This window comes from Neomonachus schauinslandi, chromosome 2 (assembly GCF_002201575.2).
Source record: "Neomonachus schauinslandi chromosome 2, ASM220157v2, whole genome shotgun sequence".
In the NCBI taxonomy this organism is placed as follows: Eukaryota; Metazoa; Chordata; class Mammalia; order Carnivora; family Phocidae; genus Neomonachus; species Neomonachus schauinslandi.
The window spans coordinates 31,567,493-31,587,434 of record NC_058404.1 but is presented as its reverse complement, the minus strand read 5'-3'; positions in this window follow the sequence as shown (position 1 = coordinate 31,587,434).

Sequence of the window (19,942 nt, the reverse complement as noted above, 5' to 3'; positions counted from 1 at the left end):
AGATGTAATGGAACACCAGTGAAAATAATCTAAGAAAGAGAGATAAGAAAAGTGGAAGAAAAATCAGGAGAGTGTAGAAGCCAAGAGAAGAAAGTGTTCCAAGAAGGGGAATTCAAATGCTTTTGACAGATCAAGTTAAATTAATATTGAAAAATAACCATAGCATCTAGCAACACAGAAGCTATGAACTTAAGGAGGGCAAGTTTGGGGACACAGTCAGGGAAAAATCTGATTGGAGTGTGTTCAAGTAAGTGTGTCAAGAGAAAAGTAGAGATGATCAGTATAGACCCTGTTAAGAAGGGCCTAGAAGGAAAAGTAATGGGGCAGGTGATAGAGGAAGAAGAGAAACCCAGGTAGGATTCCTTTTACATTTTTTTTTTAAGATGCAAAAATATAAACATGTTCATGTGATGATGAAAATCATCCACTCAAGTTAAAATTGGAAGAAGATAAAACCAACTCAAGATGTTAAATATGAGGTTAATAAATTTGAGTTTTGTCTCAAAGGCTATAAGGACACACCGGAGTCAGCAGGTGTAACATGTTTGAAACTGACACAAATTAATATTATTAAAAATGTAGGCTATAGTGAGAATAGTGGCCTAAATTACATTATTTAAATCACCTTCCCTCTGCATTCCTAATTTTATAAAAACAGAATCTGGCATACATAACAAATACTGTGGGTTGGGAGCATTTATTTCCAAAGTCCATGGTCTTTATATTAGACCCTGTTGATCCTTTTCAATAATGTTTATTCTTCTGGAGCTGACAGGTAAACTATTCCATCCTCACACATTTTCTACACAATCCACCTTCACAGTCCCTTTTCTTTAGTCCTTCCTTGTTATCTCTTTGCCGCCATGTCTCCATACTTCAGATCTAAAAATGATACTTAGAATAGATCAAACATGCATAGATATCTTCTGCTATGAAAATAGCTTCTAGGGCAATTAAGAGAATAATGGAAGTATTCATTGAAATAGGGAAATTGGTAAGGGGGAGTGGGTCATGGACCAGGGTAACTGGTTGAATTCGGCAAGTGTAGCTGTGCTCAAAGGCATCTACATGGAACATTCTAATAGGCAGTGGAGAATAATCACTGTGTTGAAGAGAATTAGCTTTAAAAAAAAAAAAAAATCTTGGGCTGTTGTGAATGTTTAAAAATCATAAGAGGTTAGTAAACCACATTAAAATAAAAACATAGCCAATGATTTGGGGCTCATTTCCCTATAATGTGATTTTGAAGACAATGAATGATGAGCATGAACAAACAGTTATGCAAGAATCCTTTAATATTTGCCTAACAAGCTACAGTATCACTTAAGAAGGAAAAAGTACTATGCACTAGTTGAAAACATAGAAGAATATACTCCCTGACATTTTGATTCCAATAGATACAGCTAGTTTTATGGTGTCTGACATATGAAAAAGCCCTTGTCAAAAATGAGAGCATAATCAACAATACCTAAAACCTTGAGAATTCTCAAATACATGTAAACAATCATAACCAATCACTTCCCAAGGCTATGACTCCCGTCTTCACCTCAGCCCCACTGTCCACACCAGACCTATGGTTTTCCTCTACCATGAAGCTCTTTTATGTGGCTTTTGGTGTCAATGCCTAGTCTTTTGATGCCTGACATTCCGACATGGCCACACCCTCATCCCAACTTTATTTTTTTAAAGATTTTATTTGTTTCTTTGACAGAGAGAGAAGGAAAGCACAAGCAGGGGGAGTTGCAGAGGGAGAGGGAGAAGCAGAATCCCTGATGAGCAGGTAGCCTGACATGAGGCTCAATCCCTGGGATCATGACCTGAGCTGAAGGCAGATGCTTAACTAAGCCACCCAGGTGTCCCTCACCCCAACTTTACACTTGGCCCTTCAGTCCTGTTCTCTGTGCTAAGGATCTCCCTCCCTTTACCCCAACTGATTTTCACTTGGTCTTCCCCAGCCCAGTACTCAAAGCTTGTTTCATTGCTTACTTGGATAGGCAACCTAGTTAGGACCTATTTAAACAACTCTAGAAAAGCTCCTAATCCAGCTATCAGCAACCTTGACAACCTCATGGTACAAAATGAGTTATGCCCATTGTATCTCAAGGCATGGGCAGACAAGAAGAAAGAGGAGGAGGAAGGTGGGGGGGGAGAAGAAAAGGAAAACTGAAAAAAACACACAGAAGCAGAGAGGGTACATTTATCCTAGTTTGTATCCTTGTTCCACATGTCATAATAATCCAAATGCCAATGCAAGGGCGGGTGCCAATCCATAATTAATTTCTCAAATGTGTGTGGCATAAGAAAGTAAGGTCAACTTAATGAATTTTTCAGAATTCAAATTTGTCCAATTTATAGCTCTGGCATTTATTATGAAAACACACCCTTCCTAAGTTTTGTATTAAAATGCTCTATTTAAAAGGATTAAACCAAATGATACCATTTACTTATTTTTAATTCCTGGCAAAACTAAAAGTGAACAATTATGTGCATGAGAGTGCCTGTGTGTATAAGTATGGGTAGTTTATATATTACTTATTCTAAAAAATCCAAAAACCTAGCAACTACTGTCTTCTGTTTCAACATATCTTGATATCCAAGTTTGGCTGAGGCATTTTTGAGTAGCTAAAATAACTCATCAACATAGCCTTAGTACACATATACTTCAGTGAGTTTAGTTAGCAGCTACTGTTGTCTTCATGTAAGTGGCTGAATCACACAGAAATAAGGCAAGCTGCATTCTAAAGAGGTAAAGAGTAAATAAGGTAAAACATTATGAGGGAGCCACCATTTCATCTTACTCAGGCTGAACTGAAATGTTTCCTACAGCTTAAAGGGTTCTTGCTTGGTTGTCTTTTGTGTATCAATCTCCCCATTGTTTTGTTTTCTCTCCACTTTCCTTCCCAGGCAGGAACTTCTAGGGAAGCCAAGTTTTGTTTGCCTAAGTAGGAATGACCCTGGTTAGTGGGTCACAGGGCCTCCTAATAATCACTCATGTTCTTCTGCTGTCCCTGAATCATCATTCTGAGCAAACTTTGGTATAACTTCCCTCTTCTGGTAGGGCCTTATCCAATGTGACAGCAGCGTCAGCAGAGCGTGAGCCCTCAGTTCAAGAACGTGGATCAACTTCTATTCTAGCTCAATCTTTCTTGCCTATAGAAATACAAGTGAAAAAGAAATGCATCCACCTCCCTTTAACAAGCTTACTTTTGACCTTTCACATTTTCACAAGAAGTCAACATTTGCAAAGGCAATAGTACAAAAGGAAAAAAAAATTCAGAGGGAAGGCAGAAAGTAATAATCTAGCATATTTAGTCTGCCAGAGAAGTATACTTACTCAGAGCAACAGCTGACCTTTTTCAAGAAGGACATCTTTAGGCAGGTGGTTTTCCTGTTAATCATGAATTATCATTCTGCTCCTAGCTTCCGGGCCTGCTCTCCTCACAAACACCAGAGATAATGCAGTAACACAGAGGCATGCCAAATTCTCGTAGAATCATTGAATGCTAGCACTGAAAAAGCATTTAGAGGTCATCTGATACAGGAAGTTATTCATTTCAATAAAAACATGCCTTGAGAACCTCTCTTTGTATGTGTGCGTATTGGAGCAGGGGGTGAGTGGTTGGTATCTGCCAGGCAATGTACCAGGTGATGGGAATACACAGATGAAATAAACAGCTTCTGTCCTCTTGAATAAATACTATCCAGAAAGGTTAAGTGGCATAGCTGAGGTTACTATACATGTAGTGGCTGTACTATGAGGTACCCTGATCCTACCCTACCCTCCACTTTTTTTTTTAAAGATTTTATTTATTTATTCATGAGAGACAGAGAGAGAGAGGCAGAGGGAGAAGCAGGCTCCCAAGGAGCAGGGAGCCCGATGTGGGACTCGATCCCAGGACCCTGGGATCATGACCTGAGCCGAAGGCAGACGCTTAACCATCTGAGCCACCCAGGTGCCCCTCCTCTACTTCTTTCTTAAAAGCATATTTATTTATCCTTCTAACTTCAAGGGTATTAATAACATCTTTCCTCATGTTCCTAATGAATTATCTTTATATCATCCTTATTCATCCTTGTGCCCACCGCTAGTTAGGTGCCTTGAACATGGCACATACTTCTGTTTCTTCTTAAATGTGTATATGGTTTCCCTGGGTGTAGACACACCATAACCCATGTTGATGGAATTGTGTGTCCTGCAGGAGTGGGCATGGGGAAAATATGCAGTTATGGGGGATTGGTCCGCTGTCCTACTGATTTCATGGTTCAGTGATTTGGAGTTCAATAGAAAGGTTTGAATTGATTCATCATATACCAGTAAAGGACAGTCCTTTCCAACTTGCTTCATCCTTGTCTGCTTTGTGACTTTTAACAAGACCTGAACTACTGATGGCATAGCTTCTCAAGCTATATAGGAAAATAAATAAAGCTTGAGAAGCACGGTTTTCTTGGCCTCACAGACTATAAAACTTTTTCCATACCATCCATGACCCTGGCGGATTAAGAGAGGTTTTTAGGCTCCTTATTATAAACATATAAGGTTTCATATACACATACCTATGAAATGTTAAAGTATAGCAAAAACAACTGGCTAAAGCTAATCAGAAATAATCTAGAGCATGGACATGGATAATTTTGATATATAAAAGTCTCATTTAACTTTTAAGATATTATTTTGCCTTAGAAAGTGTTTTGTGGGAGGATAATAAATGATTTTACTTTCCATAAGTGAGACTATTACAGCTTAGAGAATTTGCTACAAATCAAATTAGTTTTGAAGAAGCACAAGTTGGTAATAAAAATAGAACTTACTAAAAATGGGAACAAGTACAAAGTTTAGAAGTTGTTTTAATAGGGAAAAAAAAGAACATGTTAGAAGTGAAACCCTCAGAATCATATCTTAATATTCAAAACTTTAACTGTGACATTTCCATTTCCTGGTTCAAAGTTATTCATATAACCTAAGTTGGTTCAGTGTGATGGAAATCCAGGTCTTTGTGGAAATATTCACTCTCCCCTGCAGGGTACAGTGAGGGAACAGGTTCCTATGTAGCCATTTTAAGACAACCATAGGGGGAAGGCTGCTAAGAATGGTATGAATTCCTGGGAGCAGAACTAAAGAGGGAGAAAGAAAAACCTAGTCCTGGCCAATTTTGCAAGGAAGCCACAAGCTTCCCCTAAAGTCAGAACTAACTCTTCCATTTTTAGGAAGACCAAAACTATTTTGTATTGTTTAAATTAAACTGAGTCTATTTCTTGATTCTTGCCAAAGTATCATCACTAACTTGGAGGGTCACCACAGCCCAAAATCTGGCCCTTGGTATGTCTACAACCCATTTTTATCCTTATACCTAGAAATGATCAAATTCTTGGAGAATAACTCATGCCAACTAAATAACAACAACAAAAAGATTTTTAAATTAGAGCAATCCCTATCAAAATACCACCAACTTTTTTCAAAGATATGGAATAAATAATCCAAAAATTTGTATGGAACAAGACCCCGAATAGCAGAGGAATATTGAAAAAGAAAAGCAAAGCTGGCGGCATCACAATTCCAGACTTCAAGCTCTATTACAAAGCTGTCATCATCAAGACAGTATGGTACTGGCACAAAAACAGACACATAGATCAATGGAACAGAATAGAGAGCCCAGAAATGGACCCTCAACTCTATGGTCAACTCATCTTCAACAAAGCAGGAAAGAATGTCCAATGGAAAAAAGACAGTCTCTTCAACAAATAGTGTCGGGAAAATTGGACAGCCACATGCAGAAGAATGAAACTGGACCATTTCCTTAAACCACACACAAAAATAGACTCAAATGGCTGAAAGACCTAAATGTGAGACAGGAATCCATCAAAATCCTTGAGGAGAACACAGGCAGCAACCTCTTCAACCTCAGCCACAGCAACTTCTTCCTAGAAACAATGGCAAAGGCAAGGGAAGCAAGGGCAAAAATGAAGTATTGGGACTTCATCAAGATAAAAAGCTTTTGCACAGCAAAAGAAACAGTCAACAAAACCAAAAGAAAACTGACAGAATGGTAGAAGATATTTGCAAATCACATATCAGATAAAGGGCTAGTATCCAAAATCTATAAAGAACTTCTTAAACTCAACACCCAAAGAACAAATGTTCCAATCAAGAAATGGGCAGAAGACATGAACAGACATTCCTGCAAAGAAGACATCCAAATGGCCAACAGACACATGAAAAAGTGTTCAATATCGCTCGGCATCAGGGAAATCCAAATCAAAACCTCAATGAGATACCACGTCACACCAGTCAGAATGGCTAAAATTAACAAGTCAGGAAATGACAGATGTTGGCGAGGATGTGTAGAAAGGGGAACCCTCCTACACTGTTGGTGGGAATGCAAGCTGGTGCAGCCACTCTGGAAAACAGTATGATGGTTCCTCAAAAAGTTGAAAATAGAGCTACCCTATAACCCAGCAATTGCCCTACTGGGTATTTGCCCCAAAGATACAAATGTAGTGATCTGAAGGGGCACGTGCATCCCAATGTTTATAGCAGCAATGTCCACAATAGCCAAACTATGGAAAGAGCCTAGATGTCCATCGACAGATGAATGGATAAAGATGTGGTGTATATATATATATATATATATACACAATGGAATATTACGCAGCCATCAAAAAGACAACAAAATCTTGCCATTTGCAATGACATGGATGAAACTAGAAGGTATTATGCTAAGCGAAATAAGTCAATCAGAGAAAAACAATTATCATATGATCTCACTCATATGAGGAATTTGAGAAACAAGAGAGAGGATCATAGGGGAAGGGAGGGAAAAATAAAACAAGATGAAACCAGAGAAGGAGACAAACCTTAAGAGACTCTTAATCTCAGGAAACAAACTGAGGGTTGCTTGAGTGGAGGGGGTTTGGAGGGATGGGGTGGCTGAGTGATGGACATTGGGGAGGATATGTGCTATGGTGAGTGCTATGAATTGTGTAAGACTGTTGAATCACAGACCTGTACCACTGAAACAAATAATACATTATATGTTAATTTAAAAAAATACAAAAAAAAGGAATTTTGAATTTTAAATTAGAATTACCATTAATTATTTTCCAATAATAAATGGTCAAAGAAGTAGGTTTTGTTTCTTTGGCAATTACCTTATCTCCTTATCCAAAATTTATATAAGAAACCAAATTTTATCTAGCAGTATACATGGTGACCATGAATTTGGAATAATGGTAGTCATTTGTAAAACTTAAATGAAGAATTTTGTGAAGTATATTTATAGAGTACAACTTCTGGTTGTTATTAATAACTATTACATGAAAAAAGGGATTCTCAAAGTCAAACTGGATTTGAGAATTCTAGGTTAAATAGTTTAAAGTGCTTTTACTTGCAGAATTTCTAAGAACCTTACTAAATTAACATGCTTTATAAATACCAAGAGGAAGATACATTGTGGGTTATACAGATTTGAATTTTCTCTATGGACTGTCATGAGATATAACCATGTAGGGTTATTTCTTGTTCTTGTCCTATTAATTCTTATGTTAAAATAGATCCCAGGGGTGCCTGGGTGGCTCAGTTGGTTGAGTGTATGACTCTTGGTTTCTGCTCAGGTCATGATCTCCTGGTTGGGAGATGGAGCCGCACTTTGGGCTCCCCGCTCAGTGGGGAGTCTGTTTCCCTCTCCTTCTCCCTTTGGCTCACAGACTATCCCTCCCACCACTCACTCACATATGCTCTCTCTTTCAAATAAATAAATCTTTCAAAAATAATAAGAAAAAATAAAATATATCTCAAATCCAATATTCTCACAATTTCTGTTACTTATGCCATGGACAAGCTCAATGCCATCTTTCACCTGGACTATTGCAATAGCCTCCTAACTGGCTTTACTCTTTCTACTCTTCACCTTGAGTTATTTATTGTCCACAGAATAGCCAGAATGATTCTTTCAAAACTGAAGCCAAATCATATCACTCATCTACATAAAACCATTAGAGGTGATAGGTATGCTTATGGCACTGAGTGTGGTGATGGTTTCATGGATGCATACTGATCTCCAAGCTCATCAAGTTGTATACATTACATGTGGACAGCTTTACATAAAAATGAAAAAAGATTTCTAAGAGCCCTAAAAAAAAAAAAAAAAGAATTCAACAAACAGAAAAACAAAACCCATTGGCTTCGCATGACACAGTAAAATGTAAAATGTAAAATTTCTAAATTCATGGATTTAGAAAACTTTAGATTTAGAAAACTCTTTTTTATCTGTCCTATACCCTATGCCTTCATCTCCCACCCTTCTAGACCACCCAGGTCTTCTCGTTACCCCTCAAAAACACATATGTACCCTTGCCTCAGACTCTCTGCCTTTTCTGCTCCCTTTGTCAGCCTGCTTCTCGCCCACAGATCCTCCTGACCTATGTTCTTAATTTATTCTCATCTCTCGTCTGATACCACCTTCCTGAGCTACCCTATCAATAATAACATCCTCTGTCATCTCTATCCCCTTAGCATGGTTTATTTTACTTCAAAGCACTTTTCAGTATCTTACATTAAATATTTGTTTATTTTCTGTTACCCCTCCTAAAATGTTAAGTTCCACCAGGACAGGGATTCTCTTTTGCTAACAGCTCCTTAACCATGGCCTTCATAGGATAAGCATAGAATAAACTTTGTCAAATCAGTGAAAACTCAAAGCGCCCTCTCCTCAGAAGAGTAGAGAAATACCGACAAATTCTTCCTGGTACCATGTTGGCAATTCTTTGGTCTGTTAGCAAAATTTCACAGAATATTTCTTCAGGGTTTCTTCTTCCTGATTATAGCCAATCATGTTTTTCTTGATTAAATATTTTTTTTTCCCATAAAGAACCTTTACCTACACAGGTTAATTTTAGAATAGGTTCTTTTTCCAGAAATATAATCTCACTCATTATGTAACTTTTTTAAAGATAATTTCATTTTCTGGGCACATTTTAAACCATTAGCGCTACTTTGCTGATAGCTTCATGGACAGACCACACTTATTAACTGAATACATTATTTTAAGAAATGTTTTTAATTAACATATAATGTATTATTTGTTTCAGAGGTACAGGTCTGTGATTCATCAGTCTTACACAATTCACAGCGCTCACCATAGCACATACCCTCCCCAATGTCCATCATTTTAAGAAATTTTTTGTACACTTTTAGTTCATAGGCAGTAGACACCTTGTGTGAGATATAGCTTGTAATTAGGAACTGGCTCTTTGTGGCTGGACCTGGAGTCAAGCCCTACCATGCATGTGTTATTTCTGCTGTTTACGTCTCAGGTTTTTCATTAGTAAACTATCAGTAATTAAAAAAAAAAAACACATCGGGCGCCTGGGTGGCTCAGATGGTTAAGCGTCTGCCTTCAGCTCAGGTCACGATCTCAGGGTCCTGGGATCGAGTCCCGCGTCGGGTTCCCTGCTCAGTGCAGAGCCTGCTTCTCCCTCTCCCTCTGCCACTCCCTCTGCTTGTGCTCTTCGGTCTCTCTCTCTGTCAAATAAATAAATAAAATCTTTAAAAAAAAAACATATCTTACAATAGTGTTAGGGAGATTTAGAAAGAAGGCATTCAAAGTGCTTAGCACAGCTCTCCATACATGCTAAACATTCAGATGTTAAAGGTTTCGCCATTAGTCTCACTGTTGAGCCTATTATTATGTACCAATACTTAATCAGAGATTCCTGATGAAAAACTCTATGCTGGTTCAGTATGGTTATTTATATTCTATGGAGCAAAGCACTGGTTCTAATATAAATGAACTAAGCATACAGCCATAGCAACAACCTACAGATAAAAACTTAGTGTAACAATTGCACTCCTACAGATTCTATAATCAAAAATAGTTCTCAAAGCCAAACCTCTAAATTGAGCTGATAATCATTCTTAAAGGCACAAGGAATATTCTTAGTTTCTGTTTCTGGCTGTAAAAATCAACCAAAAGTAATGATGAAAAGACAGTATTGAAGATGACAGCATTCTTCATGCACATAGGATGTTGTTGTTTTCAAAAGGGTTTCTCATGAGGAAAAGACAGCACTGGAGCATAGTGGTTAAGAGGTTCTGGACACAGAGTACCTGGGTTCAATGCAAGTCCTGTAGCTTTTCAGATATGTGATCTCAGGCAGTTTCCTCACCTCTTTATGTCCCCAGTTCTTTTGTTTATAAAATGGAGAAAATATTAGCAGCTGTATCATCAGAATGTTATGAAACTTCAATGAGTTATTTCTTAAGTATCCCCAGGAAGCCTAGGACAATATTGATAGTATTAGCTACTAGTAACTTCTACAACATATTTAAATAGCCAAGACAAATATTATGACCCTCATTCTATAGAAAGAGAAACTGACTTTAGGGAGACGAAGTGCTTTGACCAAATTCACAGCACTTAGTTTGTGACGGTGCTGGAATTAGAATACCTTCAAACTCCTAGTCATATGAATGTATTTCCCATCAATATAAAAACAAACAAACAAACAGACAAACAAACAACTACAGAGAACAGGACACATGAGCAGATAACAGATTCAGGAGATACTACCAAGGTAGTCACCACCAAGTACCAGCGTGCTATACCCATTGTTACAATAATTAAATTTTTCCACACTGGTTGACAAATAGCCACTGCCCTGCACCAGCCATTAGGTGCTCTCCCCCAGTTCTGCCTGCACCAGTGCCTGTGCCCATCTAGTCCTTTCCTCTGGAACCCTTGAATCCTTTATCTTTAGCAACTAAAGGATCAATGCTTACCTACTACAGGAGCCTTTGGGTGCTGACTGCTACCTCCTCTGTTCTGATTTTTTAGTGCAGGCACAGTTTCTGTTTTTAATATTTTTAAAACCATCACGGGCTGCTGAAGACTTCACAGAAATGTTATGAAGATCAAAGAAAGTTATGTTATGATAGCAACAAGAAACTAGACGATGCTGGATATAAAGATGAGCCCTCTTGGTCTATTCTAGGCACTGAGCCACATTCCCACGATACAAGCATGAACATCCCCTGAAGGGCATCCTAGTACTAACTCCTGATTTTTGTATTTTAATACCGGCAATACCGATTAATTTATTTTTAGGAATCAAAAGTTATCAATGAGTTTGAAATCAGCTGATGATAAAATAAAAATATTAGTCTGCAATTCTTGTCAAAATTATCTATCTGGTCAATTTCATTCCCTACCAAAGTGTCCAGCAAAAGGCAGCTTTTGGGGACAGTGCAGCAAACAAGCGGCTATCTGAAAGAGAAGGTGGGGGCAGGGTGGCTTCAAATTAGAAATAATGTGTGAGGGGCGCCTGGGTGGCTCAGTTGGTTAAGAATCAGACTCCTGGTTTCAGCTCAGGTCGTGATCTCATGGGTCATGAAATCCAGCTGTGTTGGGCTTGGCACTCAGCCGGGAGTCTGCTTGAAAGATTGTTTTCCTCTGCCCCTCCCACCAGCTCTCTCCCTCTAAAATCAATAAATCTTAAAAAAAAAGAAAAAGAAAAAAGAAATCATGAGTGAATGTCAAAGTACTTAAAAAAGGTGGTGTGGGATGGGGAGGTACAGGGAAACACACTACTCTCCAGAGATCAACAGAATTAGAGGTTTTATAGTTTAATTCAATGAATTTGGCTTTGAGAAGGGTCTGGTCTCCTCAGGAATCATAATGTAAAATTGTCAGAGTTTAATTTCTAGGCAATTTTCTTGATAGAAATAAATATATATATGTGTTAAAAAAAATAGAACATTCTATATATAGTCGTAGGATTGTTTTTCTTTTTCCAAAGCTCCAAATTTTGTTCTGGTTATTTATGTTCCTAATTTCATTTCCCATTTTAACATGTTTAACCACATGACATCTTTGCTTCACTAAAGAATGGAGTAGAATATAGAAAAATATATTATGGTAATGTGGAAAAATGCACATTTCTCGAACTAAGAAAATAGGTCACTTAAAAGTAATTCCATATGCAGTATGCTGGGGGCAGTCTGGAAGTGGAGTGTAACGTGTGTGCTGCAGTCCATCCATACCCATTAAAGTTTATTTACAGCTAACCATCATTGCTTTGAAGATAATTATTATTCTATTTTAGAGGGAAAACAACATAAACGTTTTGGAAACTGCCTTTTGTCATAGTTTTAAAGGTATTAATGTGAGATGCTGTGCTTCAAGAAGGGATAAGAAAACAGAAAAGAGATTAAATGATTGTGAGAAGTGGGGCAGAGAATCTGAATTTACAGAAAGCTACATACCTAAATATAGCTTTCAACAACCTTCCATATTACATTTCTTCACTGTACAAAATAAAACGAATTTGTCGCAGACTATGCTGACATAACACTAATACCAGTAGCTCAGTAGTAAACGCTATTGGGGTATTTCCATGAACATATAACTGGTTTGATTTAATTTATTGAATTAACTATTTACTTTAGTGTGTCGACAAAAGCTTCATGGCACAGAAACACAGACATGATTTTCAACTTATTTTGGTGGTGTTTGATGTCAAGCAGTAGAGGGAAAAAAATAAAAAATTTCCTACTAAATAGACACCTAATTATTAGCCCATCACAGATGAATCTGTTTTCTTTAAGCCTAATAGAGCATGAGGATACCATAACCAGGAACCAGCAAACATCTATTTATGCTAGTCAGGAGGTGGCACTGGAGCCCCTGTATGCTGTTTATAGTCCTTCGGGGAAATGATTAGTGGAGCAAACAGGCGATATACTACTGCAAGAACAATCCATTACCACCCAAGGCTGTCTTAAAATGACAAAATTGGAAAACATCAGAACAACCTCTTTAGAAAGGAAACAGGTATTCCTACGTAATGGGGTCAACAGGTAAACACGGCCACCATAAACTCTAATCGTACGGTTTCAGCTCTTCCTTTGGACAGTCATTTGAAATAGAAGCAAGAGAAAAACCACTCCTGGTGTTTGCAGATGACACCCCAATATTCACAAATATCATGCTGCTAAATGCATGTTAGGCTTCCTTAGAGGCCAGTGTGTTTGCAAACTCGCTTTCTTCCTGACTGACTTCACAGTGGGGCGTACAATTTTTGTACACAATGCAGGAATCACTGGAACTATAATTTAGCAAATTTTAAAAAGGGGGCATGCTGTCACCTTTTTCATTTAATTCCTTTTTAAAAAGCAAATTCCGTTCTTGGAGTAATTCATCCATGTTTCCTTTTCTTCTTAAATAAATGGAAAAGTTGGGAAAAAAAGTGTATTATCTCCCCATCCGCCTCAATCCTACCAATCTTGCCACCTGCTACAATTATTTTTCATATACCCTGCATGAACCAGAGGCACAGGCATTAAAACACTACCACACACACTGGGGCCAAGGCTGCTCCAGCCCACAGCTGAACTTAATAAAACCGTTAATGTCAGAGCCTGCCGGCTAGCTTCCCAGGAATGCCACTTGCTCAAAACCCTTCCATTCCAGCCATGCGTGTGGCATTTCATCTTTTTCCCCATGCAGAACCATGCCATCTGCTATGAGACACAGATATAGCACATGGCAGGTGACATTTTCCTTTAAATTCCCCACTTTTTTTTTTATTTACTAGGAAATATGCTCAACAAACAGAGAGCAAGAAGAAATCGGAGATCTACCTAGGCCTGCTCCTCCAATTTCTTGATATTTATTATATTCTGGCTCTGCATTTGAACGGTTGGTGAGTAATTTGTGGGCAGGCATCCTTAGGAATAAGTCTGCAGATAAGTAATAAAAAGCCCTGAGCACTGACACTCTAATAAACCAAGGGGTAACTGTGGAGTTGAATTAAAAAAAAAAAAAAGGAAGAGTCATTAAATCAATAATACTGAGGTCTGATGGAGCTGTGTGAAGTCAATAACATCATAAACTTTTATACTGACTTCAGCATGGGAACACACTATTATCTGTGGCAAGTGATGGTGAAAGAATTTAGCTCTGATACATTTGATCTCACAGAAAAACAGATGGAGAGGTTTTGGAGATGCTTCATGCTTTTGTCCATTTTGGATAAAGGTTGAATTCTACATACATAGATAACCATGCATTTAAAGTCACTCAGACTGTGGTGGGGTCAAAGGAAAAGAGAGAAAGTCTATTTTTAAAAATAAAGATTAATCCTTACCTCCATGTTTAATTCAAATTATGAATATGATAGGTCTTCCCTTCAGGGATATCTGCAACAATCTAAAGTTATAGATTTGGAGTGTTTATATGTAACAGAAATAAACTACAAATTTCATATGTAGGGTCATAGTAGCCCCTCCAGGGGAGGAAGCATGTTCACGTAAGCACCAGGGCTGGTCTAAAAATCCAGATCAGCTAGATCAGCTATACATATTATATTTGGTACATACCATATGACTATCATATTGATCATTATTTGGCTAATTGTGAACGCTGGTAGTGAAACACCTAGATAACATTAGATTGAGTATATGTAATGAGCATGGCACTCAAGCCTAAATACAATCAGAATTAATTTTCTCCATATATAATTACTTGGTCAATTGTTTAAACATATACAAATTATTTCACAATTTACTACTCTTGGAATTGACTAATAAACAATAGATTTATATTTAATGAATTCTTAACTTTCCTCCATGTGCTATGTCTTTCTATTAACTATTAATTCCCTCCTTGACTTCATGCATTCAAATAGCCACCTACCTCACCTCACTAAAGCTCACCCTAAAGTTATCGATGACCTCCCCATGACTAAACTCCATAATGTCCCCTTATGCAGACAGATGGATTCCTTCAAAACATAGTCTGATTATGTCAGTTCTGATTCCCGCCTTCTCCTATCCTCCTCTTTCAGCCCTGACAAAATACTTACATGCTGATGTCTTATGGTTCTTGCCTCTGGTCTGTACATACCCCTCCAGGTGCCCCCACACCAGAGTCCTTCCTGCTTAACAGTCCAGTCACACTAGCCTCTCCTTATTTTCTTGTACCTGTCATGGTCCCTCCCACCTTTGCACACAATGCTCTTTTCCTAAATGCTCTCTCTTTTCTCCTCCTGATGAGGCACTCTCATGGCACCTATGACTTTGCAGTTGTAGCCTTCACTGTAACTTCAGATTTATAAAATTTTTTTACTATTGTTCTTTTGAAGTAGTTTGTACACTTCCTGAATATATGAGAAACATCTGAATCTCTAGCATCTAGCACTCTGCTTGGCACATGCTAAGCACATAATAAAAATCCATTTCACGAATGGATGGTTTCTGCTACGTTTCTCTGGACTCTTATTCCACTACTGTTCACTTAGTGCAAGAAAGTTTAGAAATGGACTTGAGGGGCACCTGGGTGGTTGAGTTGGTTAAGCACCTGACTCTTGGTTTTGGTTCAGGTCATGATCTCAGGATCTTGAGGTCAAGCTCCATGTCAGGCTCTGCGCTCAGCATTGGATCTGCTTGGAATTCTTTCCTTCTCCCTCTCCCAGCTTGCACTGTCTCTTGCTCTCTCAAATAAATAAAATCTAAAAATAAATAAATAAATAAGAAGAAAGAAATGGACTTGAGATCAGGATGCAAAAAATTAACTATTGATTCACTCATAAAATGTTTACTGTGCCTTTTCCAAAAAGAGGTTAACAAGACAGTTATGATTACTGTACTCAGAGAATTTATGTTCTAGTGTGATAAGCAAAAAATAAAAAAAAATACACATTGTGATCAGTGCTAAAAAGGTGAATACATAAGAGAATGGGATAAGTCAAAGACCAGGAGCGTCCTTGCGGTGATCAGTAAAAATATCTGAGAAGAGCAAGCTGAGAAACTGAGTAGACAAAGAAATGAGCTATGCAGAGAAGGAAAGGGGAGAACATCCCAAGCAGAGGGAATAGCATAATCAAAAGCCCTAAGTAATCACTGATCTGGAATCTTCCAGAAATAAAAAAGTTTACTGAACTAACCACAGAGTGGGAAGGGATAAGATTATAGATGGTCAGGGCTCTGCAGGCCAACATAAAAAGTATACATTGTATTTAAGAGGTGATGATAGTCATTGAAAGATTTTAAACAGGCAGTACCATCCTCTGGTTTACATTTGAGCAAGATTATTATTGCTTCTGTGTGAAGAATGCATTCAAGTGGGCAAGAGCAGAAGGAAACAGGCCAACTAAGAGGCTTAGGGACTTGTAGACATAACATGGTGTGGAAAAGGAGGTAACAGTGGGAATGGAGTGCCATGGACAGATTTGAAATATATTTTGAAGATAGAAATAAAAGGAGTTGTTAATGGTTATGAGTGTTGAGGGGAATAATAAAAAAAAAAATAAGGATGATTCTGGGTCTCCAACTTCAACACCTGGGTAGATGGTGGTGGTATTTGCTGAAATGGAAAGCTTGGGGGGAGAGAAGAGGGAAGACGAGAGGACCAAGTAATAGAGATGAGAGCAGGAATCTGGGGTCAGCCTTTTTAAATCAAGACAGTTGTCTTTCTGTCTTTGTAGATTACTCTACAAAGCTTTCCCTGTGCATTTTTACCATCCAGTGAAAATTACAGGTCTTTATTTGTCCTATATTGGTTACTGGAAAACAGGATTTTACATTTCTCAATAATATTGACTATATAACCAATAGGTTCTAAAGCTGATACAAAGAATAGATTCAGCGAAATTCTTTCAACATATAAGGTCAGTTTCTGCCCTGAGTCTATAAACATCAACAGGAAACAACATCACTGTAACAGGCCCACTGGAGTGAAAAGTGGAAGGCTAGCAGGATAAAGGACTGAAGGTGTCCTCTATTAATTAAAAAAAAAGTCCATTTAGCAATGGAGTAGAGAAGTGAGTTCCAGCTGATCCAAAGTTGTACCATCAGAGGAGTCCAAAATGTTCCATAAGGTGAACAGAGGCTGTGATAGCATCTAGTCAATATAATTCATTAAAGAAAATAGTCTCCAACAGGGTTAGCAGCATATGAAGATCACTGGTGCAGATTTTTAGTAGACAAAATCTATGGCAAGACTAGAAGTCTAGAAATGCAGTACCCCTTGTAAAAAAAAAAAAAAAAATGTCAGAAAAAGCCCCCTTTGAAAAGTACAAAATAAAGACATCACTGTCCTCCATGCATGCAGTTTGCAACAGGATGGGGAGGCCACAGGAGACAGCTGGTAAGGATTCTACCTTCCCTCTTACTAAATGCCTTCTTACCCTCTCCAGTCAAAATAGAGGCCCCCAGGTAATTAGCTGAATCCCAACCATGACACCATAAACTATTTTAGACACTAGTTCCTCCTTTAAGACCAATCATTATTGATTTTTGTAAGACACAGAACCCTCTGAAAAGGTGATGAAACTAGAGACTCTCCCCTCAGGAAAAACATGTTTAGAATCACACCTTCATTTTCATACAGTGTCAGGGTGTTCCCAGCCCTCCTTCCCCATCCCCAAACCAATCTCTCAGGAATGAAAGGATATCAGATTGATAGTAGCTCCTCTATTTTAGCCAAAATGGAAATGCTCTGATAATAAAAATCTGGTTTTTTTGGATCAGTCTGGTAACAATCTGTAGATACCCATGGTTGAGTTGGCAGCTGAGGCAGACTGTCTCTCTTTCCTCATCTTCTATGGCTATAAAGTAAAAATTCTTTCCTCAGGTCCCTTTCAGTCTATGGGCCTCCCAATATTTCAAGAATTTTTATTGTTACTGCAAATAAAGTTTGGTCTAAAAAGCCATCATATGACATTTCCAAGGATAATAACTAACATTTACCACATATTTCCCACAGTCAGGCGTACTCATGCCAACCTAGCATGTCAGTGCCACTATTAGTTCCCTCCTACATTTGAAGAAATTGCAATAAAGGAACTGTCCCAGTATTAACCATTCAATTTTCTCCTCAGAACATGGAAGACTACAAGTCCCAGTGTAATTGCATACGGCTTGGGCCATATTTCTGGTGATGACCAATAGAATGCGAATGGAAATGTTATTTCCTTGTCCCCCAAATGTTCTGTGTGATATTTTATGGTTTACTACACACTCATCAACCAGATGAATGTAGATATTCAGCAGGGCACCTAAGGGATGCCAGAAGCCAGTAAATGGAAGGGGCGTGGAAACTTTAATCACTATCTAGAGTAGAGCTACCCAGGGAAGTCACTCAGTAAGGAACACCCGAACTGCATTTTCTGAGTGCTAGGAATATACTTATTTGTTAAGCCACTGAAATTGTAAGGTGGTTTGCTACATTAGTGTGTATTGACCACCCTGATGAAGACAATTACACACAATCATTTGATGCAATGGGACTGAAATCCAGGGGTTTTTTTTGTTTTGTTTTAAGATTTCATCTATTTATTTGAGAGAGAGAGAGAGAGGGAGGGAGGGAGACAGTGAGAGAGAGCTCATGAGCAGGGGGGAAGAGAAGAGGGAGAAGCAGACTCCCCGCTGAGCAGGGAGCCCGCTAAGGGACTCCATCCCAGACCCTGGGATTATCACCTGAACTGAAGGCAGACGCTTAACCGACTGAGTCACCCAGGCACCGTGAAACCCAGGTTTTCTTATTTCAAAACACTCAAGTTCAATGGCAACACTATGCAGCTCCCTATCTAAATGCTCAGCACTTATGCTTTTGATAAAGATACAATATTTGATTAGTTACTTGAGAAACACAGATTTTTAAGGAGAGCTAAGAAGAGCCTGTCCTAGGGAATTTGTGAATAGAATAAAATAGTGGAATATTTGGGCAGTGTGTCTTAGCAGTGGAAGAATAGAGATGCTTTCAGTGTTTGCCCAGCCTCTGTCTTAATCATATGATGGTCTGGCTGTAACAGCCTTCCCATAGTCAGCCAGCAAACTGCGAACAAAACAACTTGAAATCTCAAAGAAATCACAATCATTTCCACAGAATGGGTCTCTGAACCTTTAGGATAAAAAGCTTTCTCTGGGAATTAAGATAATTACTGAAGGAAGATTGACAGAAATTGTTACACCAGCATGAGTGACATCTGGAACTGTGTTAATGAGAACTGGGACATGGGAATATAGGGAAGAAAATCTTGATGATATATAAGAGAAATAAGTGGCTATCACTTCAGATGGAATGCTATTAGGTCATGGGCTCTTCCAGGAGTTAGAAAAAAAACAAAACAGAATTTGCTTGAGTAAAGGAGGAAAAAAAAATAGGGGATCTGGGATTGAACTCTACTCTGTATCCTGGGAAACGGAAAATGAACAGATGGTCATAAAAAATGCAGAGATTTACAAATATGGGGAAAAAACAAAGAATTTTATAACTATAAAAGTGGATCAAGTTGGCTCTTCATACTGAGAGATGTTAAAACAGATGATATCAGAAGAGCAGTTGGCAGTGGAGAGGATAGTAGGTAAACTCTTTGTTAATAGCTTAAACTAGTTCCAGATGACTAACTGATTTCTGGTTTTCTCATTAGATCAGTGGAACATATTTCTTTCTATGTGATTTCTTTCTATGTTAGTGAAAAAGAAAATGGGGCAATGACATTTCATCCTCTTTCTTTGTGGAGGAGGTGAAGCAATTTCTACCAACAATGGGCACCATTCTTACCTTGGAGATCAGTAAGCCCACAGGAAATAAAGACCAAAAGTCCTCCAATATCTCTTCTGTCATCACCCTCTGCTCCAAGCGAGGCTTGGAGAGTGACACAGTGCTATCAGGTATTCCTTATTCTCTTTCTTCAGACATAAATCTCTTATGAAACTATAGGCGTCAAAAGACTACAGATAACTCATTTATAAAGATGCCACTTCTGTGCATTTTGATCTATAGGTTCAAAGCAATTCCAATCAAAATGAAAATTTTTGCTGTTGTTCATCTGACAGACTAATTTTAAAATCTATCCATATAGATTTTATATATATATATATCCATATAGATTGTGTGTGTGTGTATATATATATATACATATATATATATATACATATATATATATA